Here is a 21,122-nt window from a genome sequence, read left to right as displayed (position 1 = left end):
TTAAAGGATTAGATATAGCGTTGTGGACGGCCTTCATGAGAAAACCCAGAGGGACTAAAGTTAATGCAAACCAAGTACTGAATTATGTGGACCTAGCAGGAAACAAATCTTTTCTAGGCATGAGTTACTTTCTGGTAGTTGCAGAAAGCAGAAGCAAAGCAGACACAGCTGTCAGAAGCGGTAATGTACCCTATACTAGTGCTTTATGAGACTGTACCGCAAACTGACTTGGGGCATTTTCAAATACGGTACGTTGTTTCACTAGCAGCTGTAGCATGCCACGAGTTGTCAGCGTAGACACCTGCCAGACCAGAGACATGTCATTACAGTTTGTATGCTATAGTTAACTTCCCAAGGAAGGCATGACTTTTGCTCTCTGGAAAAAGAATGAACAGGTTACTCTAGATATTAATTTAATGGTGTACTGCTAAGGTTCATTTGCATAATTTTAGATATGTATCAAAATTGGAGGTCTTGGTGTGTGGACTGGATTTTGGCATGCACCTGATTTATTACTTGACTACATACAAAAGTCTTGATGTTCTTATTTTATTACTTCTCTGTAAACACATCTGAGAGAGAAACACAGAACCTGGACATACAGGCTGCTTTCCTGTAACATAACTCCACTTCCTTGGAGGTTTTTAAGCAGAGGTTGAATGGCCATCTCATGTGGATACTTTAGCTGAGATTCCTGCATTGCAGGGGGTTGGACTAGATGACCCTTGGGTCCCTTCCAAATTTATGATTCTATTATTGGCCCACCACACGTAGAATCAACCCACATTTTAACATGCCTTTGCGATTGCTTCCTATGTTACATTTTTCACTATGAAGATGAAACTATAAGATTGTTGTTGTTGTTGTTTTTAAATATTAATATCAGTGTATTTTTGATACTCCAAGTACACAGATCAAGGAATTTGTGTATGCGGTGATTCCTAGTTCTGTGTAACTGCCCCAGAACCTATGTGTGATGCCATTTATATGTTAGAAAAGATAATTTTTGCTAGGGAAAAGTAGCGTGTGAGATGGCTTATTTGAGTTGGCTCAGCAGTTAGGAGGAGCTATTAATGTGTATGATTGCATGGTCATTTGGCTGAAATGCATCATTTCATGAAACCTTTTGGAAACAACAGATGAGATCATTGTCCTTATGATCTCATCAGATCTATGCAATCATAAATTATTATTTATGTTTCTAGCGGTGGGAGAAGAAGGTCCTATTTAGATGGTGGCAGCAGTTACCTGTGTACCACTGACTGATGGGCTGTAGCTGACAATATTTCTCAAGAGCAGATCTATAAGATTGTTGTGAGGAGTGTCTGGTACTTCTGTTCTCTTTTTAGAAAAGCTTGAGATTTCTTTCATATCGGAAGTGGGAGGAAGGTAGACCATATCTTGGAACTTACATGAGCCAACAGCACCAGAAATACCTCAAGGCAAAGATGATATCACTGATTTTTAATGAAGCTCTCAGAAAAGGCATTTACAGAATCCATAATCTAAAATCAACTTTATTCACAGCAAAAGTACTCAGGCTTCTTCATGAGATTATATGCATAAACCTTTGTCCTAATAAGGAGTATTCATATTTGGTGGCTAGATAACTGGCATAAAAAAAAAATAGCATCTCTTCACAGATCCACTTTTCTTCCCTGTGTGTTACTACTAAGAGAAATTATGCATATTTCAGCTTTTAAAAGCATCCCCGAATCTTAAGACTTGCAGTTAAGCAGAATGTTCCAAGTAGGGTTATCAAGTAATCAGGGGGAAAACTGGCCTGCCATGCTCTTGCGATTTTAAAAGCAGCTCGGTCAGCAGAAATAAGAATAACAGAATCCTAGCATTGGAAGGCGCCTAAAGGTCATCTAGTCCAACCCCCTGCAATGCAGGAATCACAGCTGCTTTGCATTCCTGGACATCAAGCTGCTGCTGAAGACACAGAAGCAGGGGTCAGTCAAAAACTGGCAACATGGCTCTGAAATGGTATCTGATGGAGACTGCATCATTGCATGGGCAAGAGTCATGATACAGTGGTACCTCAGGTTACAGATGCTTCAGATTACAGACTCCGCTAACCCAGAAATAGTACCTTGGGTTAAGAACTTTGCTTCAGGATGAGAACAGAAATCGTGTTCCAGGGGCGCGGCAGAAGCAGGAGGCCCCATTAGCTAAAGTGGTACCTCAGGTTAACAACAGTTTCAGGTTAAGAACGGACCTCCAGAACGAATTAAGTTCTTAACCCGGGGTACCACTGTACTGGATACTAATTTGCTACCAGAAAGACCAGATACTGCTTCCTAACTAGATAACCAGTATCCGATTGGTGATGTGCCCCAGACTCCGCAGGCATGTTTTGAGCGTTATCTAGCATGTGCCCAGAAAGGAAAAAATAGATGCTAAATTAAACAATTTTATACTTCATTAAGCATTTCTCCTTCCAGCTTTGGCTTTGTTTCACTGTACTGTCAGCATCTGACTTGTTCGCTGATTGTCACAGCAAATAATATTTAGCCTCAACTGGTCTTAAAGAGCAATCTCCCCTGCCCCCTGTTTTAATTAAATACATGTAGGCTTTTTGGACATGGGCTGTATAAGACATTCGGAGACATTGTTATAGTCCTTTCTCAAAATAAAACGATTGATTTGCTATCATGCCTCTTATTTCAGTAGGACGTTTCCATGGATACAGGCTTACAGGGTTGGCTTGCGATGCTCTGGCAATGCTGGAGAGCACTAAAGCATATTCCTAGCTAGCCTGCTGTAGATCAAGGGTGTGAATGATTATTCCAAATCTGAAGTCAGGATCTGCTTTATATACTCTTTTTATTTTCTTTCTTTTTACAGCTTCATGAATGGATTTTTTTTAAAAAAAGAAATACAGTAGTAAATTGTAAACTGTGTGCAGTTGTATTGTCCAAGCGATGAGGATGCAGAGATCACAATACTAGTCCTGTTATATTAAAATAGGCAAAATAGAGAATACCCTAAGATAAAATGTACAGGCAGTTTGCCTCTTCAAAGCCTGTCAATTAAATATTTCCCCGTGACAAATACTTCCATAACTGGGTTTACATTTAGAAACCATATCGAATAGGATGCAGTATGATTAAGAAATGAAGTGGGGACAAAAAGGAGGCAGGGAAGGAATCTGGGTAGCTGGTTTTACGTTAGTTGAATTATCTTGTGAAGACTATTCATGTAGATTCCAGAGTGCAGAAGGCAAATCAGCTGGTGTGCATTCTCTTTTTCCTTCTGAACCTTTTCAGAGTCTTGTCATACGTTACATGGCAAATGCTTGATTTCTCCTCCATCTGTATGCATGGTAGGCTGCCATGACCAAACAGAGCTCCCTGGCAAAAGCACTGGTATGACATACTCATTTGCTGTCTGCAGACACTAGTTTTACAGACACAGTGAACTATGTGTGAAGTGAGGGAGCCTAAGGAGGGTAGGGATGGCACAGTGTGTCTGTTTCAATCCATGTCAACATTGCATGTGTTCTGTTATCTCATTAATCCGTAATTAAAATAAAAATCTGGGCAAAAGTTAAGATTTAAATACAGATTTAAATGCTTACTTAAAAATACATAGTTGAATATTTATTTTAACCTATATTTCTAAATGTATTTCCCCCGAAAGGCATATTTTAAAATGTATTTACATGCATTCCTATAATGAAAAATTCAGAGAACTGCAAAATTGAAAGGGGAATACTGTTCCAAGCTGTCTATTAGTCTTGGAGGTGAAGATGAGTCCAGTTTGTTTGCAAATGGAAATGACATTCTTCCCCCATCCCTAATCCTGGGTGTGCTAATTAGGAAGTCTCATTGACCTCACAGAACTTATGATGCTGTCATCTCAGTGTTAGACCATGAGCTCAGACACATAGCAAGCAAAGTGACTTTTTGACACTAGCCAGGTCAGCAGAGGCTCATCAGGGATCAGAGCTTGAAATGGCCATTTGAGTACTTCATACTATTTCCCCTGGGATAGCTCAGTTGGTAGAGCAGGAGACTCTTAAGCTCAGGGTTGTGGGTTTGAGCCCCACATTGGGCAAAAAGGTTCCTGCACTGCAGGGGGTGGATTAGATGACCCCCAGAGTCCCTTCCTGCTCTGCAATTCTGATTATGATGGGCAAAATGGCAACACAGATAATGACTTCCTTACATACTAGGTCGGGGTGGGGAACATTTTTAGCCTGACAGACCCCCACAGGCCAACTTTGAGAGGTGGACAGAAGAACCCACCTGTCAATCATCTGATGCCATAATGACACCAGGTGATTTGCAGGTAGGATGGGGCCAGTGTGCAGTGCTTCTCCATGACCTGGCAGCCAGCCGGTTACTGGGCATTTGGGAACTGCAGTACAAGGGTTTTGTTGCTCCAACAGCACCAGGCAGATTCCATTGAAACCTCTGTGAAAAGATAGCATTTTCAACCTATTTTAGCAGAGGTTTCAGTGGAAACTTCTTGGTGCTACTAAGCTTTTTTGTAACTAGGTCATGTGAATCAATCCTAATGGTCTTCCAAAACTTTTAGTGGAAAAGAAGCCCACAGAGCTGCAGTACTAATTGCACGGCAATTGGATTAAGCTTTCTAAAGTTGAAGAAAATGATCCCAAGTAGACAGACCACCCTGTGAATTCAGTTAGGACCAGACAAGCCTTCTCAAACAGCATGCAGATTACAGTGCTATTACTGCTTTTTTTTCTTTTTCTGTGCCAACTGCAGGCATAATAAAGAATGATTATAAGCCAAAATAGATTTTGGTGGGGCAGGTAAGTGCACATTAAAGTCTATCCCATTGGACTAAATGGGATGTAGAAGTGCATTACTTTGGCTGGATCGTGCCCACTCTTTTGGGTGGATGGGGCATTCTTAATTTGAGAAGAAGGCCACCAGAGAAATGATATGATAGATAATATCAGAATACCTGAAGGAGCATCTCCATCCCCATCGTCCAGCCCGGACACTGAGGTCCTCCTCTGAAGGTCTTCTGGTAGTTCCCTCACTGCGAGAAGTGAAGTTTCAGGGAACCAGGCAGAGGGCCTTCTTGGTAGTGGCTCCCTCCCTGTGGAACACCCTCCCTTCAGATGTCAAGGAGATTAAGAACTACACAACTTTTAGAAGACATCTGAAGGCAGCCCTGTACCAGGAAGTTTTTAGTGTTTGATGCTTTTTTTAGACAATCCCCAAAGCTGTTGAGCTTCCTTCTTTCTTTCTTTCTTTCTTTCTTTCTTTCTTTCTTTCTTTCTTTCTTTCTTTCTTTCTTTTTTCCTTCCTTCTTCCCAAAAACGCCAAAAAACCTGTGATTTTTTGATTGACTTGCCTAAGATCCACGACAAAGTGCCACCTTTCAGAAATTCCCCCCTGGACATCAATCCAGAAGTCCCAAATATTATTGCAATGTATTGCAGCAGTAAATAAATGGATGGCATTCAGAATCTTTCTCCCACGCCCAAATTTAAAAGCCCAACTAAATGCTACATTCATGATAAAATGCTAATGGTGTTAATGCTCAAAGTGGATCTGCTACAGGCCAGACAGGTGTTCTGTTTGGGGATCTCCCCCTTTCTCTTGGCTTCCTGTTATTTGACTTTGCTGCTTGAATTGGCTCCATTTATTTCCCCCCTTCTCTATGCCTCCTTGTCTGTTTTCTTCATTTTGCCCTCTGTGTTTTCTGAGACTCTTCCATTAATGCTCCTTTTGTGCTCCTGACACCCCTCCTTGAATTTGGGAGGGCATTTGCTTCTCTCCCCAACATTCCTTTTTGTAGTAATTTGGTACTGAATCCCCGGTCTGTTTTCCCCTTTTGTGGCTTTCTTAGCAGCTGCTCTTTGGCAAGCAAATCTACTGTACGCCGTGATCTCTCCCTTCTCTCGTTGCTGTTTATTTATTTTTGGTACTCTGTAGAACTTAGGAAGCTGCCTTATTCTGAGTCAGACCAGTAGACCATCTAAGCTCAGTATGTATGTATGGGTGGTATTCAGTGCTATTCCTCCACAGCGCAAACTCCCTGAAGTTAATAAACATGACCAACACCCCATATGCACTATACAATTAAAGCAACATCATACCATTTAAGAGTCATACCTTCCTCCAGAGAATTCTGGGAACTGTAGTTTGTTAAAGGTGCCCAGTGTTATTAGGAGACCCCTGTTCCCTACACAGAACTACATTTTGTAAGGTTCCCTGAGAAGAAGAATGGATAATTAAACCACTGTGAGAATTGATGGTACAATTGCCAAAAAATAAACTTTAAAACAAAGCAGATCCCCAAGAAGCAACAATAAAACACCAACACTCAAATGACTGGGAGTAAAGAAAAGTTTAAACCCAGCAGTAAAATGATGTCCAAGTTGCTCCCAGACAGGCCTCTTTAGGGAGAACATTCCTTAGATGGGGAGCCAGTGCGGAAAAGGCCCTTTGACTTGGCACAACCCTCTGAACTTCTACAGGAGGAGGCGCTCAGAAGAGGGCTTCTGGTTACGATTTAAAGGTCTGGCAAGGTTCCCAAGGTGGAAGCTGTTCCACAATGCACTAGGTCTAGAAGTGTACTGACAGCCAGCATGGCCAAATCAGATTCAGTGTTGTATTTTCTGATTATGTAGTTTCAGTCAGAAATCTGTGGTGGTTAGAGTGTTGGGCTGGGAATTTGGAGAGCCAGATTGAAATCCTCACTCATAAAGCTCCTTAGGTGACCTGGAGGCAATCCAGCTAGACACAAGGCAAGGCAGGGTTCAGACTGAATGCTGGGTTGGATACCAAGCAAGGCGAGATGGGGTTTGGGGTGGGAAGGGCTGTGGGAAACACACAGACAAAAACCAGATTCTTGATCTCAGGACCCTTCAGGAAAAATTTGGTTACAATATCTTAAGAGGTGTCCAAAAGTGCAGAGAACAGACAATGAGACAAGCAACTTTCCAAAATACACAGAAGGTAAAGTATATGTAGAGTAATTATTTTTATTTTTTAAAGGACCGTGCCCACAGTCATATAATCTAAACAACAACACCCCAGGTGGCGGGCAGAAGGAGAGCAAGAGATCAGAGGCCAAAGGATCAGAAGAGAAGGCACAGGGTTGACCAGTATTTAAATAATTGCAAAGAAGGATGAGGGAAAATGTTGGGACACGATGGGTTCCAGAACAAAAACGAGGCTGCAAGAGAGAAAGGATGGAGATGTAAAAGTTAAGAAGTAACCTGAGGCTTAGCTGAGTTGAAATAATGACATCAGTACATTAGCAGAGCAATCCTGTATACACCAACTGCAGCAGGGATGGCATCACTATGCTGGTGTAATGGACATCAGTACCTATTCAGGGAGGGGGGGAAACACACAGCCATAAAAGACAAAATCAGTGTAAATGTGGCAGTGACTGTGCCACCAAAGTCAACCAATGAAAAACTGTGTTTGGAAGGAACAAACATAAAGTAATAATGTTGGGGGCATGCCTTCAGCACACACCCCTGCACCAACACCCCCCCCCCCGAAATATCATGCCACAGCACTGCCTGTGCCATCAGCCCCACTTGGCTCAGTCCATGACCACTCTGCTACTGTCAGTCCCAGGCATGCAGCTGTTTTGATTTCCTTATGCTGCTAGCAGCCACCAGTCTGGAGCACACTGCACGAAGGTAAGGAAGGAGAGTCCACATAACACAGCTTGTTGGGTAGGATGTCTAGAGAGAGCACAAAAGCCCCCTTGGAATGAGGGTTCAAGACCCACCTAGGGAAGGAAACATTCTTGTGGCTTGCATCCCAATGGGTCACATTTATTAATGACATTTATACCCCACCTTTCTTCCAAGGAGCTGAAGGTTTCACATATAATTTTCCTCTTCCTGTTTTATCTTCACAACAACCCTTTGGGGTAGGTGCGGTTTAGAGTAGTGACTGGCCCCAGGTCACCTAGCAAACTTCGTTGTGGCTCTGTGGGGATTTGAACCTTAGTGCTAGCCTAGCACTGTAACTACTGCAAAAGCACTGCCTTTCTTATAGGCTGATACAGCAGTTGTTGGGTCCTCATTTTATCTGCATCTTTGCTGGTGCAGCAACTCGCAAGATTGAGCCGCCAATCCAATGTCTTTCTGTAGAGAAAGCTTTGGTGGTGTTTGCCCTCATTCTTTCTCACAGCATATTAAGAAAATGATCATTACTGGCACAGAATTTAATGTATTATTCAAAAGCAAAGAGGGAAGCTTTTTTTTTTTTTAAAAAAAGGAAAAAGCAAGCAAGCCAAGCTTTTATATCAATAATTCAATCCCTCCACAGCTATAGCACTAGTTTTGCCACTCCTGGCTATCTCCTCATACATAGTTAATGTTTAGATGCCCCACTGCATACATCTTGGCAGATGGAAAGAGGTGCCACAGTCTAACACCAAGTGAACCATTAATTATTGTATTTATTCCAGTCATTTATATCCCGCCTTTAAGGAGGCTTATGAGTAAAGTCAAAATATAACAATAAAAATGGCTATAAGTCCATTTCAAAATCTACCCGTCAAGATCCTTCCCACAGGGCATTTGGGCCTGCAATGGGAGAGCAGGTTCTGAACTCTTCTTCCCCTCCCTTCATTTCACACAAGGGTGTCCAGGAGGGAGAGAGGAAGACAGGAGACGAAGATAACATCAGGCACCTGCTCTCCTCCAGTAATGTACTTAGTTAGTTTAGATTTCTTTTCCATCCAGTTTGTCCCCAAAGACTCAGGATAGACATACAATGTAACTCATAGCTGAAATCAGTTACCACTAAATCTTTAGTATTTGGACTGACCAGGACCAAATGATGTGAAAAAGCCTCTTCCATGGTTTTATAGCATGCTCCTATGAAAGAAATATTAAAATAGAACACAACCATTATTAGAGGTAATGTGTGCTTAGTGGCTGATGTGCATAATAGCTGGGCATTGTGCACATTCACTGCACCTCAAGGAATATGTGTTCATAATCTATCCATGAAAGAGGAAATTGTGCACCATTCCCAGTCAATATACATATTCTCCAGCAGGCCTTGGGAAATGTGCATACCTCAAGAACGTTTTGTACATTCTCCAGTGAATACGCATAATCTCCAACAGGTACTGGGGTCTTTGCATATCTCAACTGCAACTTCTTTAGACAATATGCATAATCTCCAAGAGGCCTTTTTGATACATATTTCTAAATTCTCCAGGCTATATGTCCTCCACTGCAGAGTACCTATAAACCACAAAGTGAGTAACAGAATAAGCAAAACCTTGATGAAGTTAGAGTCTTATACAATAAATAATTTGACAGATTCACTCTGTTTGGCTTCAGCTTGGCAAGGGCTCACTACGTCTCCCAAGATATACTGCCACATTTTGTGGTTGTAGATTGGAAGGTAACCATGATCAGAAGAAGCAGGTGGAAGGAAAAAAAACATTTAAGCCAGCAGAGGGCAGAGTGTCACTAACATGTTTAATTTTTTTTTTGAACTTCAATTTCTTGTATGACTCTTGTTTTCTAACCAAAACCACAAGGGTGTAGGAGAAAAGAGAAAGGAGCACAAATATTTGGACTGGCCTTCCCGTGAAGACAAAAATGGCCCAAAACTGTGTAGAAAGGTGTTTCACCATGATAAGCATCCCTCATGATTGCACAAATGGTAATGCAGAAAGGAAATCCAGTTACACACACACAAACTACACAAAAATGTAGTGGCAATGAAGGGATAAAATAGACTCCCTTAACTAAGAAAGTCTGGGGAAAAAATACAAACAAGATTAATTGCAATGATGCACCCTCATAAAATTATTAGAGAGTAAATAACTAAGGGGGTTCCAATAGTAATCTATATTAAAAGAGAACTGGGTAGAAGAGACATAAGGATAACCTGTATCCCGCCATACATTACATACAGTGGTACCTTGGGATGCAAACGGGCTCTGTTCTGGAGCCCCGTTCGCATCCTGAACAGAACGTAAGACGCGACTGCGCAGGTTGCGTTTTGCCGCTTCCACGCACGGGCATGCGCAAGTGGCGAAACCCGGAAGTAACACGCTCCGTTACTTCCAGGTCGCCGTGGAGTGCAACCCGAAAATACTTATCCTGAAGTGTATATAAATAAGTGTATAAGTCATACCCGAGGTATGACTGCATGCTGTACTGAAGGAGAATAATTTAAATTTAATTTAATATAAATCCATAATCATGAATCCATATTGATGGATTTTTATACACCTGTATGGATATATGTATATATGGTAAAGGTAAAGGACCCCTGGATGGTTAAGTCCAGTTGAAGGTGACTATGGGTTGTGGCACTCATTGCACTTTTTAGGCCGAGGGAGCCGGCGTTTGTCCACAGCTAGCTTTCCGGGTCATATGGAAACCGTTTCTGGCACGATGGAACATCATGATGGAAGCCAGAGTGCATGGAAACGCCGTTTAATTTCCCACTGCAGCGGTACCTATTTATCTACTTGCACTGGTGTGCTTTCGAACTGCTAGGTTGGCAGAAGCTGGAACAGAGCAATGGGAGCTCACCCCGTCACGGGGATTCGAACTGCCAACCTTCCAATCCGCAAGCCCAAGAGGTTCAGTGCTTTAGACCACAGTGCCACCTGCGCCTGTCCTATGTATGTATATATGTATGTATGTATGTATGTATGCATGCATATGTGGGTATGAGTGACTGTAATATAGATTGTGTGGATGAACACTATATTGTTATTGTTGCATTATTTATTTATTTATTTTAAATGAACATTAAGTGCAAAGTACTGTTATATAAAATAGGAATATATTTATTAAATCACTGCTTATTTATCAAAATCTAAATTTTCAAAAATGTTCACAATAGATATTGTAAAAGGCAAATAAAATAAGAAAGTACAGTCATATGGATGAATAAAGGATAAGGGAGTTTGGGACTGTTGGTGATCCCTAAATTAAATAAATTATAGCAAAAAAGGACACACACACACACACACACACACACACATATATATATATATATATGCAGGTTTTGGTGTCTTCGGGTGTCGAAGACACCAAAACCTGCATTCCTGTACCCGTGAAAATCTACGAAAGCAAATATATATATATATATATATATATATATATATATATATATATCGCAAAGGAGGAACAATAAGTTATCCTGGGATGCAAATAAGGGAAAGTTGTTCAGAAATAAAATTTACTGCATAAGCAGCTTTTCTTTAAATGTGAAAGGGGGGAAATGCATGAATGAGGAAGCCTAAGGAATAAATTAGTCTAAGGAACAGACAAAAGTCACAACAAGATTGCAAAGTCACAGAATGATTTATGAGGAGCAAGGAATTTCAGCCACAATAAAGTCCCCATTCACACAATCCTTTCTGTTGCCAGGCACAGCACATACCTTTGGTAAAGTATTGTGAGAACCAGCAATATACCTACCGTACATTTTGCAGCAATTTATATGATAGCTGCAGGAGTTCGTTTTCTGGCAGTGCTATGATAAAATATACATCTGCAACAAAGTATTTAATAATGTACATCTTGTTAATATAACACTTTCTCTGTTTACACAAAGCTGGCATTCATAGATTTTTTTTGGGAGGGGGTGACAATGTCACTCTGCTATAAGAAATAGTGTTACCAATTTATGAGAGGTTAGTAGGAATATAAAAGGCCCAATCCCTCAATGAAATGAACTGAGTATGCGCATGGTATCCACACAGTTTGGCAGGTTATGGGCAGCCTCACACAAGACAAAATGTGCTGCAAAGGAATGGGTAGAAAATGTGTCTTAGATCATGTAATTGCTTCAGACCAATTTAGATTACTGCACTTTTATAATTATGCCACAATTCAAACCACTGCTAGGTGGTTGCTGAATTTCAAGTTGGGTGCATTGCTGAAGTCATCTCATGGCTTCAGATGTGAAAATCTGCAGATATGCTTTCAACCCACGTAATGCATTTTAATCGCTTTTCATTCTGAATTTTTAAATTGTTGTATCCTGCCCCAGGACCTGCTGGTGAAGGTTGGTTAATAAATATAGTAATAATAATTCTAAAAATCAGTTTGGAGGCCTTGTCATCAGAATCATCTCTTTCCTTTGATTTTGATGAAAGAGAAGAAATGTCCTGGCGAAAGTTCTGGAGATATAATTCATTACTTGGTGTCCAGTTCTTGCTCCATTTTCCAAGTCTACAAAGGAAGCAGGGATTGTAGAGTGGGGGATATAGTGTGTTGCAACTCCATGATAAAACAGGCCATATGGTGAGAGTGGCAGAAAGTTCTTCCCCTCAATTTACATTACATAGTGGGTTTCAGATAGCTGAGGCTGCATGTTCCATAGAATCCTGGCCAAAAGGATTTGGTAGGCCTTGTGCTGGTAGTTTTTATTAATGATTGAGTGATGAAGAGATTATATGTATGTATGTGTATATATATATATATATATATATATATATATTTGCTTTCGTAGATTTTCACGGGTACAGGAATGCAGGTTTTGGTGTCTTCGGGTGTCTTCCCGTGTAAGAGTCGGGGTGTCTGTGCGACGTTTCGACGAGGTCTCACTCGTCATCTTCAGGCTGGTGCTTTCGGCTTCTTGTTACTGGAACAGAGCAGAGTCTGGTGTTTGAGTTCCTATAAATACTGTTGAGGGGTGTGGTGTATAGCCTCCAACGTTCTGGGCAGAGAGGAAGTTCCTAGATTAGTGTGCCTTTTCTTCTTTTGTTCCTTAATTACTTGAGGGATATCTTGGGTGATTTCATGAGTGATATTCTGAATACCACTGGGTGGGTCATTAAGTGTAGATTAGTTGCTAAAGCTTTCGTGTCTTGACCTCTTGAGCTTGTGAAGAGTTTTTCTGAGAAGATGGCTGTGCTGCATTTAGTTGTGCTCTGGCTTGGCTTCGTGTATAGGGGCGAGCTGTGGTTTTGTGCCTTGTGCCAGCCAGATCTGTGTAGGGATTGCAGGGGGGTGCAGCATCCGGAGGTGCCACTATAGTTTGGCTACTGGATGGAGTCTGTAATATGTCTGTGGAGAGGGTCTGGGTTTGGGTCTGGTGTGGTTGATTGGTGACGGCGTTCTGTGTGCCTCTGGTTCTGGTGTCGGTTTTTGTGGGGAGGGCTAATTTCCAGATGTCTGGCAGGCGGGACGTGTCGTCACGCTTGTTCATGTTGTGAGGGTGTTTCTCTATCTCGATGGCTTCCATGATTATTCTCTTGTGGTGATGTTCCATGTTAAAGAGCAATTTGTAATTTGGCCACACGGGAAAGAAAAACTAGATAGCTTCCTCACACATCTCAACAGCCTACACCCCAAAATACAATTCACTATGGAAATAGAAGACAACAACCAACTCCCCTTTCTTGACGTCCTAATCTACAAAAAACCTGATGGCTCCCTAGGACACACTATCTACCGGAAAAAAACACACACCAACCGCTACTTACATGCACAATCACACCACCACCCTGCACAAATAAACTCCGTAGCCAAGACTCTCATCTCCAGAACCAAACGCCTGGCTGACAAAGACCACTTGACAACTGAGTTACAGAATCTCTCAAATGTGTTAATCGCCAATGGATACCAGAAAAACAGGGTTACGAAGCTAATCCAAAAAGAAACACCCCCCAAAAACCAAGACACAGAAGAAAACAATGGCATGGCCCTCCTTCCTTATATCAAGGGCACTACAGACAAAATCAGCAAAATCCTCCATAAACACAATATCAAAACAGCCTTCTGCACCAACCAAAAAATAGCCAATATCCTCAGAAACCCAAAAGACAAAATCCAGCTGGAAAACCAAGGGGTCTATGAAATACCCTGCAAAGTCTGCCCAGCCACGTACATTGGACAAACAAACAGACGAATAAATGCACGTATCGCAGAACACAAAAATGCCGTCAAAAAAGAAGAAAAAACTTCCTCTCTTTTCCAACACATGAAAGAAACAGGACACGAAATTAATTTTGCAGATTCCAAATTGCTCTTTAACATGGAACATCACCACAAGAGAATAATCATGGAAGCCATCGAGATAGAGAAACACCCTCACAACATGAACAAGCGTGACGACACGTCCCGCCTGCCAGACATCTGGAAATTAGCCCTCCCCACAAAAACCGACACCAGAACCAGAGGCACACAGAACGCCGTCACCAATCAACCACACCAGACCCAAACCCAGACCCTCTCCACAGACATATTACAGACTCCATCCAGTAGCCAAACTATAGTGGCACCTCCGGATGCTGCACCCCCCTGCAATCCCTACACAGATCTGGCTGGCACAAGGCACAAAACCACAGCTCGCCCCTATACACGAAGCCAAGCCAGAGCACAACTAAATGCAGCACAGCCATCTTCTCAGAAAAACTCTTCACAAGCTCAAGAGGTCAAGACACGAAAGCTTTAGCAACTAATCTACACTTAATGACCCACCCAGTGGTATTCAGAATATCACTCATGAAATCACCTAAGATATCCCTCAAGTAATTAAGGAACAAAAGAAGAAAAGGCACACTAATCTAGGAACTTCCTCTCTGCCCAGAACGTTGGAGGCTATACACCACACCCCTCAACAGTATTTATAGGAACTCAAACACCAGACTCTGCTCTGTTCCAGTAACAAGAAGCCGAAAGCACCAGCCTGAAGATGACGAGTGAGACCTCGTCGAAACGTCGCACAGACACCCCGACTCTTACACGGGAAGACACCCGAAGACACCAAAACCTGCATATATATATATATATATATATATATATATATATATATATATATGCTTTCGTAGATTTTCACGGGTACAGGAATGCAGGTTTTGGTGTCTTCGGGTGTCTTCCCGTGTAAGAGTCGGGGTGTCTGTGCGACGTTTCGACGAGGTCTCACTCGTCATCTTCAGGCTGGTGCTTTCGGCTTCTGAATAAAAGGTAAAGGTAAAGGACCCCTGACAGTTAAGTCCAGTTGCGGACGACTCTGGGGTTGCGGCGTTCATCTCGCTTTACAGGCTGAGGGCGCTGGCATTTGTCCGCAGTCAGTTTTTCCGGGTCATGTGGCCAGCATGACTAAGCCGCTTCTGGCAAAATCAGAGCAGCGTACGGAAATGCTGTTTACCTTCCCGCCAGAGTGGTACCTATTATCTATTTGCACTGTGTGCTTTCTAACTGCTAGGTTGGCAGGAGCTGGGACCGAACAATGGGAGCTCACCCCGCCATGGGGATTCGAACCGCCAACCTTCTGATCGGCAAGCCCAAGGCTCAGTGGTTTACACCACAGCACCACCTGTGTCCCTATGATGGAAAGGGATCACCCCGCCAAAGAGGATAACATCAAAATAACATAGTTTTTTTTGTTAAGTTTGGGGTTCTGCACTGGAACAATCCAATTTACTCTTCATTTTGTAGAATAGTTTGGCAAAGGATTGTTATAGAATTACTGTAACATGGTGCCACGTGTTCCTTATGTTTCAGGAGTGATGCTAAAGATCCACGCTCTGCAAATACCAATTTCTCACATGTATCAGAATGAGGTAAGAGACTGGTGTCATTGGAGACAGAAACCCCATGAAGACACTCCTGCGGATGCACCTCCTAATCTCTTACCAGAAGAATGTGGATTTCAATGAACTTAATATTATAAGCTCTTGACACCTTGCCACTTGGTCCCTTGAATGGATGTGTGCAATGTATAACGACACACTTGCCCACAGATTCAGCCTTTTTGAGTTGGATTAAAATACTTGTTTTATTTTAGAGTATATATGCCAAAAGAAAGATTCTCCTGGTTTGGGTAATGTTGAAAGTCAGTGTCCTAGTCCAGCTAAGGCTGTGCACATTTTCTTCTGTGCTTACAGTGGATTTCTCTGCATGCAGATGGGTGCTGCACACTTGTTTCCTGGACTGGAAATCCCACTGAGAAGCAAGTCTCAGTAATGTGATCATCAGCTTCTGAGCTTTCTGCTTCCCTATCCATTTCCCTGCATAAATGACTGATGCTTTTAATGATGATCTTGCTCCAGTCCTGGATGAGGCATTTCCCTCTAACATCACTAGGTGAATCAAATGCAAAACAACAGCAACAAAAAAAGTTACTGAGTGTGCTCATGATCTCGCTCAAGACAGAATGTGACCCAAATGCTGCTTTTGAAGCAATGGTTTAGAATGATGACCCTGTTCCAGTATATGTGCCAAAATTTCTCTAGATAGAAAAGAAAGCACACACTCACCTTACGAATCTGAATGTTCATTTAATGTTGCAACATGTTTTGCATTAGCAGAAATGAGTTCCCAGGGTGCTGGCCCTTTGCTACCATGCTGAATTAGCCAGTCATTATGCACTCAAACCGAAGTCAACCAAAATGAGTTTAACAAGATGTAACCCAGGCAAATATTCTCTCCATGGCTCAAATCCTTTCTCTCTATTGTATATAAAGAAGGTCCCATTTAGCTGGGACCATCTTCTTCTTTTTTCTTTTGTTGTTTCTTGCAAGACAGGAGCATCTTTCCCAGACCAGTCACATCTTCAGTGGAAATGTTTGCAGTAGAATACCTAGGCAAAGTGGCTGTTTTTTCGATTCTGATACTCCAGTATACAGAAGAGAATGATAGCACTTACTTTAGATGCTCTGTTAATAATAATAAAAATAATATTGTTGCATCTAAGATATATTCAGATAATAGACCCACTGAAATTAATGTTCTTGATTAACTTCAGTGCATTTATTCCAATGGGTCTACTCTGAGTATGACTTAGCTGAATACAACACACAATTTCTCAGTCTCATATATCCATATGACATATCTCTTCTTGTATCATAGCTGTGCCTTCTATATCATAATTTATTTTTGTTGCTTGCATTGCATATTAAAATTACTTGAATTCTATGTTGAGATCTCTTCTCTTCTGCTTCTTATTTTGTTGCTTTATTTTGGATATCATTCATGATACATCTTTTTCTAGTGCTGACAGCTCATTCTCCAATAACTGCCAATGTGTTGCTGCTTATTATTTCATCCCATCGTCTTGTGTAAAATTACATACCAGGACACTTATTTACCTTTTCTGTGACAATATGCTACTGAGGATACAAAGTACAAATGAATGCAGTGACCTGAGTTAAAGGAAGGAATTTGGTGACTCTGCATGTTCATATGGCAACATGAAGGATGTGCACAAAATAGAAAAAAAAAACAAACTAGGGATTTTGCACATTGCCTAGTAAACATACATAGTCTCCAGGGAATGTAGCTGAGGAATGTGCACAAGAGGACAATATTATTGTACATATTATCATTGTACATATTATCATCTTGGTGATTATGCACTGAGGAGAAAATGTTACCGTATAAAATGTGTATGACAACAAATGAAACAGCTGTGATGAATTCACATTCCTCAACATCCGTTAGTGATTATCCATATTTTGATTGGGCAGTGTGCAAACCCCCCTGTTGACCATGCCAATTTATGCATATTCTCCATGCCTTCATGAGAATATGCACAATTGCTGGTATGTATTTTTCCAGTCAACTCACATTGGTTCCAACATCTGTACACCTGACCTGATGTCACAAAGGGAAAGGGCAGACAGAAGGCTGTGGGAAGCAGGAGTCTGAAGGAGCAACAAGAGAAGGGCAGAAGGGATCAAATAAAGAAGGAATGGAGGAGGCAGATGGACAGATGTGGTAAAGTGAAGGATTATAGGCAGGGGGAAGTTGTAAAGAAGGAATGGTCCACAGCAGCCTTCCCAATCTAGCTTAGGACCACTCCCATCAGCCCCAGTTAGCACATACAAAAGAGAGTGTAGTGGTTAGAGTGCTGGGAGATCAGGATTCAAATCCTGACCCAGCCATGAAGAGCTCACTGGGCAACCATTTATCAACCTAACCTTCCTCACAGGTTGTTGTGAGGATAAAATGGGGAAAGGGAGAACCTTGGGCTCTTTGGATAAAAAAGTAGGGTACAAATGTAATAAATAAATATGTATTTGGGTACCAGACAGGAAAAGTCTGCTCTGGACAATGTCTTCTTCCCAGCTTCCCCCTTGCCCTCAAACATTTAATCTATGTGTTGGGGAAGGCTAGGAACTATGAGAATTTCAAGGAAGGTTGAAAATGAAGAACGGAAATGGGAAAATGGTAATGCAATGAAAGGCCTCCATGATGTCTTAGATACCACACACACACTCACTTGTAGCATTGGGCTATAAGTTTGGATAATTATTTTCTTTCCAGAATCTGGAATATTGTTAACGATCAAATGAGACGGGAAGAGAAAACAGGAGAAACGGAAGTAGAAAATGGTATAGAAGTTTGAGATTGGCGGGAGTCAAGAAACAGTATCCACAGGGTGTGAAATCTAAGCAGCCCAAGTCTGACTTCTGATATCTCAGCAGGTATCTCTCATGTATTTTAAAGCTTTTCTTCACAAACACAAGGACTAGGATCTTGGGGGGTGGGGTGGGGGGGTGGACAGACCAAAGTAGGCATTTCCAGGTTGCTGGATTCTGTGATATATGCTACACTGCACATTTGTGTCTGTCTGTAGACAAATGAAAAAACCCCCACAATAGAATGAAATCATATACATTCCAAGCTACAAATGGTTTAGGGATCAAAGCCATTGTGAAGCCAGACAAAAATCATAATTACTGAGATGTCCCCCTCAAATTCTAGTGAGTATCTGATAGTACAGGTGTTCTTTTTGTGAAGTGCATAGTCGTGTGTCTCCCCAAATTCCTTTGAGGCCATGGGAACTAGGAAGGATTAACAACTCTCAGGTCTGCACTCTGTAGATTAATCATGTTAAGTGTATTTAAATGGCTAAAATAGCAAGCGCTCCCCTCATCCATTTATGGGGGATTTAATATAAACATCATGTTGTGGAGCTAATATTATCTTGTACTTCTACCTTGGTGATAAGAAGATGTAGATGTAAATCTCATAACACTTGGGCAGAAGACAGATTCCTTCGCATGAAATCATTCAAAGCAGGGCACACCGTCACATATATACAGATATAGATGAGTGGATATATCGCTGGCTATAGATATATATAGCACACTAACAAATCCAATCCAATAAAGGGCAATTGTCAACCCACTGCATTGGGATATTTTGGGTAGCAGTGGGCTCAGTACTTTGCTAAAGTCAATAGCGATAGCAGATGTCTGAAAGAAAAGTAGATGGTGCACAGTCATAGGTGGGATGGAAGTATAAAGCCTTGTCCCTTCTATATGAGGGATAATAATACATAATACTGCATGTACATAAGGGGAAGGAATATGGATGTATAGTCTTTATGGTGCATTGGAAGGTGTGGCTTGTATACTATGATTCCGTGCTCCTATTTTCTACATGAATACAAACCTGACAAAAATAAAATGCTTAAATTATCTTTACCAGATTCTGAAGTCACAACCACGTGGCCCTGCTCTTCCCCATGATAAAGCCACAAAAAGCAAGGAATGTGTATTATAACTTTCATTCACCAAACTATATTCTTAAATGAATCTCAAAGGTAAAAACATCAATATGTATCTTGCTTTCATGTTTAAAGGCTGAACAGTAGATTTAAGCATTATTCTGCTGTATATATTTTGATCTAGCATCTCCAGCAAGGTGCCAAGTAAGATGCTAAATTAAGAAACTTTGATATATCTAATCAATAGATAGTTCATATCGAAGATCTTGCAAGTTTTGTTTGCAAGACCTTAGATCAGCCTTCCTAATCCTGGTGACCTCCAGGTATTTTATTTTGGAACACAACTCCACACTGGCTGGGGCTGAAGGGGTTTGTAGTCCAAACATCTAGAGGGCAACAGGTTGATGAAGGCTGCCTTAGATTCTAGTATCCTCTCTAGTAGCTCAGATTAACTGAACTGCAGCACAATCCTATACACATCTGCTCAGATTCAGTCCTCTTAAGTTCATTGGGAGGTTTATTCCCAGGTAAGTGGGCAATGGAGCCTACATCTACTCATACATGAGTTGAAGACTTTCAAAGTTCAAAGAGGAGATGGACAGTTTTGCACTCAGCTCTTGGGAAAGCATACTTCAAATTCCAGTTCCTTGTTTTACAAAACTGCAAGAGAGGTGAAACTGACTGCAGCAAAGAAACCTTAATGGGGGAGACTCCAAAGCTAGAGGAACCTTAAAATCAGTTTTGCTTAAAATGGGAGAATTGGCAGGAGAGGTGAACGTTTTGCTTTTTTTAAGGCTAGGCCAACAGTGGGAGAACCATTAGGGACAGCAGTGTAATATATGAAGCTGGATACAGAGGGATTGAATGGCATTGTGGTGTTATTTCCCTCTCTCTTGCTTTTCTGCATGTGCCAGCACGTTTTTATATGCATGATATACATTATTGCATATTATCTCCTTTATCTTCTTCCAATGTAAACAAGACTTTTCAGTCCCATAACTTTTTATGACTGCTTTGAACTATAATATTACTAATTACTATTATTTTTAAAAAAGCTTGCCATAAGTGCTGTCCAGTTTACTTACAATCTTACTTTACTTGCCTTGCATTTAGGTAACTCAAATATAGGTAGACCCATGTAGCTTTCAAGAAATATTCTGGAGGCTCCAAACTGGCTGCAAACCTCTCCGTATACATTTCTTAGTGTATATAGGTATAAAGGGAGATATAAAATAAATTAAATGGCTTGCTTGTAGCAATGATCTGAGGCCCTCCATGGACAAATGGATGTTTTAAAGTTTTGAACTATGTTCTGAATGTGGTTTTCTATCATGCTGTTTCTTAAGAAGTAAATGAATGTTTTATTTGCTTGGCGTGTCTGTGATCATTTTTTCAGATTCTCGTAAGACTGTTTTCCCAGAAATCGAATAGGATGCTACACATCTACACACCAAGGTCTCTAAGACAGGTTTGCCAAGTCCATAGGAGGTGCTGGGAGGCTTCCTGTTCCCTTAAGAATGCCACAAAAGGGATTTAAACAACACACACATGCTGACCTTTAAAGCTCTGAACGCTCCCTCTTTCTTCCCATTCAGGACGGCCCTGCCCTTTGCCTGCCCCTCAGGGCCGGCATGTCACGTGGGGCTGGACCTCATCAGTGGCAGCCTCTCCTCCTCCTCACCCACCCTCCAGCAGCTGCTACAAGCTGCCCAAGGGAGGAGG

General features: G+C 41.4%; 2 protein-coding genes across 10 annotated transcripts in view; one reads left to right on the top strand and one right to left on the bottom strand.

The window, feature by feature from the left end:
* AMER3 (APC membrane recruitment protein 3) overlaps window positions 1-20,769 on the top strand; it is a 30,221-nt gene extending 9,452 nt beyond the window's left edge. For 2 of the 3 annotated variants that reach the window (XM_082225314.1, XM_082225315.1), the window contains exon 3: window positions 15,449-20,769. The gene's annotated coding sequence lies outside the window, so the exon portion shown is untranslated. Of the gene's footprint in view, window positions 1-4,736; window positions 4,758-15,448 lie in introns of those variants that run through there. The other variant, XM_082225316.1, reaches the window with a different exon arrangement.
* Window positions 1-21,122, bottom strand: part of GPR148 (G protein-coupled receptor 148) — a 107,775-nt gene that overhangs the window by 40,070 nt on the left and 46,583 nt on the right. The window contains exons 3-4 of one of the 7 annotated variants that reach the window (XR_014220449.1): window positions 9,038-9,208; window positions 6,953-7,164 (exon numbers count right to left, since the gene is read on the bottom strand). The exons of 5 other annotated variants lie outside the window; for them this stretch is intronic. The gene's annotated coding sequence lies outside the window, so the exon portion shown is untranslated. Of the gene's footprint in view, window positions 1-4,849; window positions 5,017-6,952; window positions 7,165-9,037; window positions 9,209-21,122 lie in introns of those variants that run through there. One more of the 7 variants, XR_014220448.1, reaches the window with a different exon arrangement.

Source organism: Podarcis vaucheri (genome assembly GCF_965113315.1).
Source record: "Podarcis vaucheri genome assembly, chromosome: 5".
In the NCBI taxonomy this organism is placed as follows: Eukaryota; Metazoa; Chordata; class Lepidosauria; order Squamata; family Lacertidae; genus Podarcis; species Podarcis vaucheri.
Note: the sequence above shows the minus strand (reverse complement) of the source record. Positions and strands in the feature narration are given on the sequence as shown.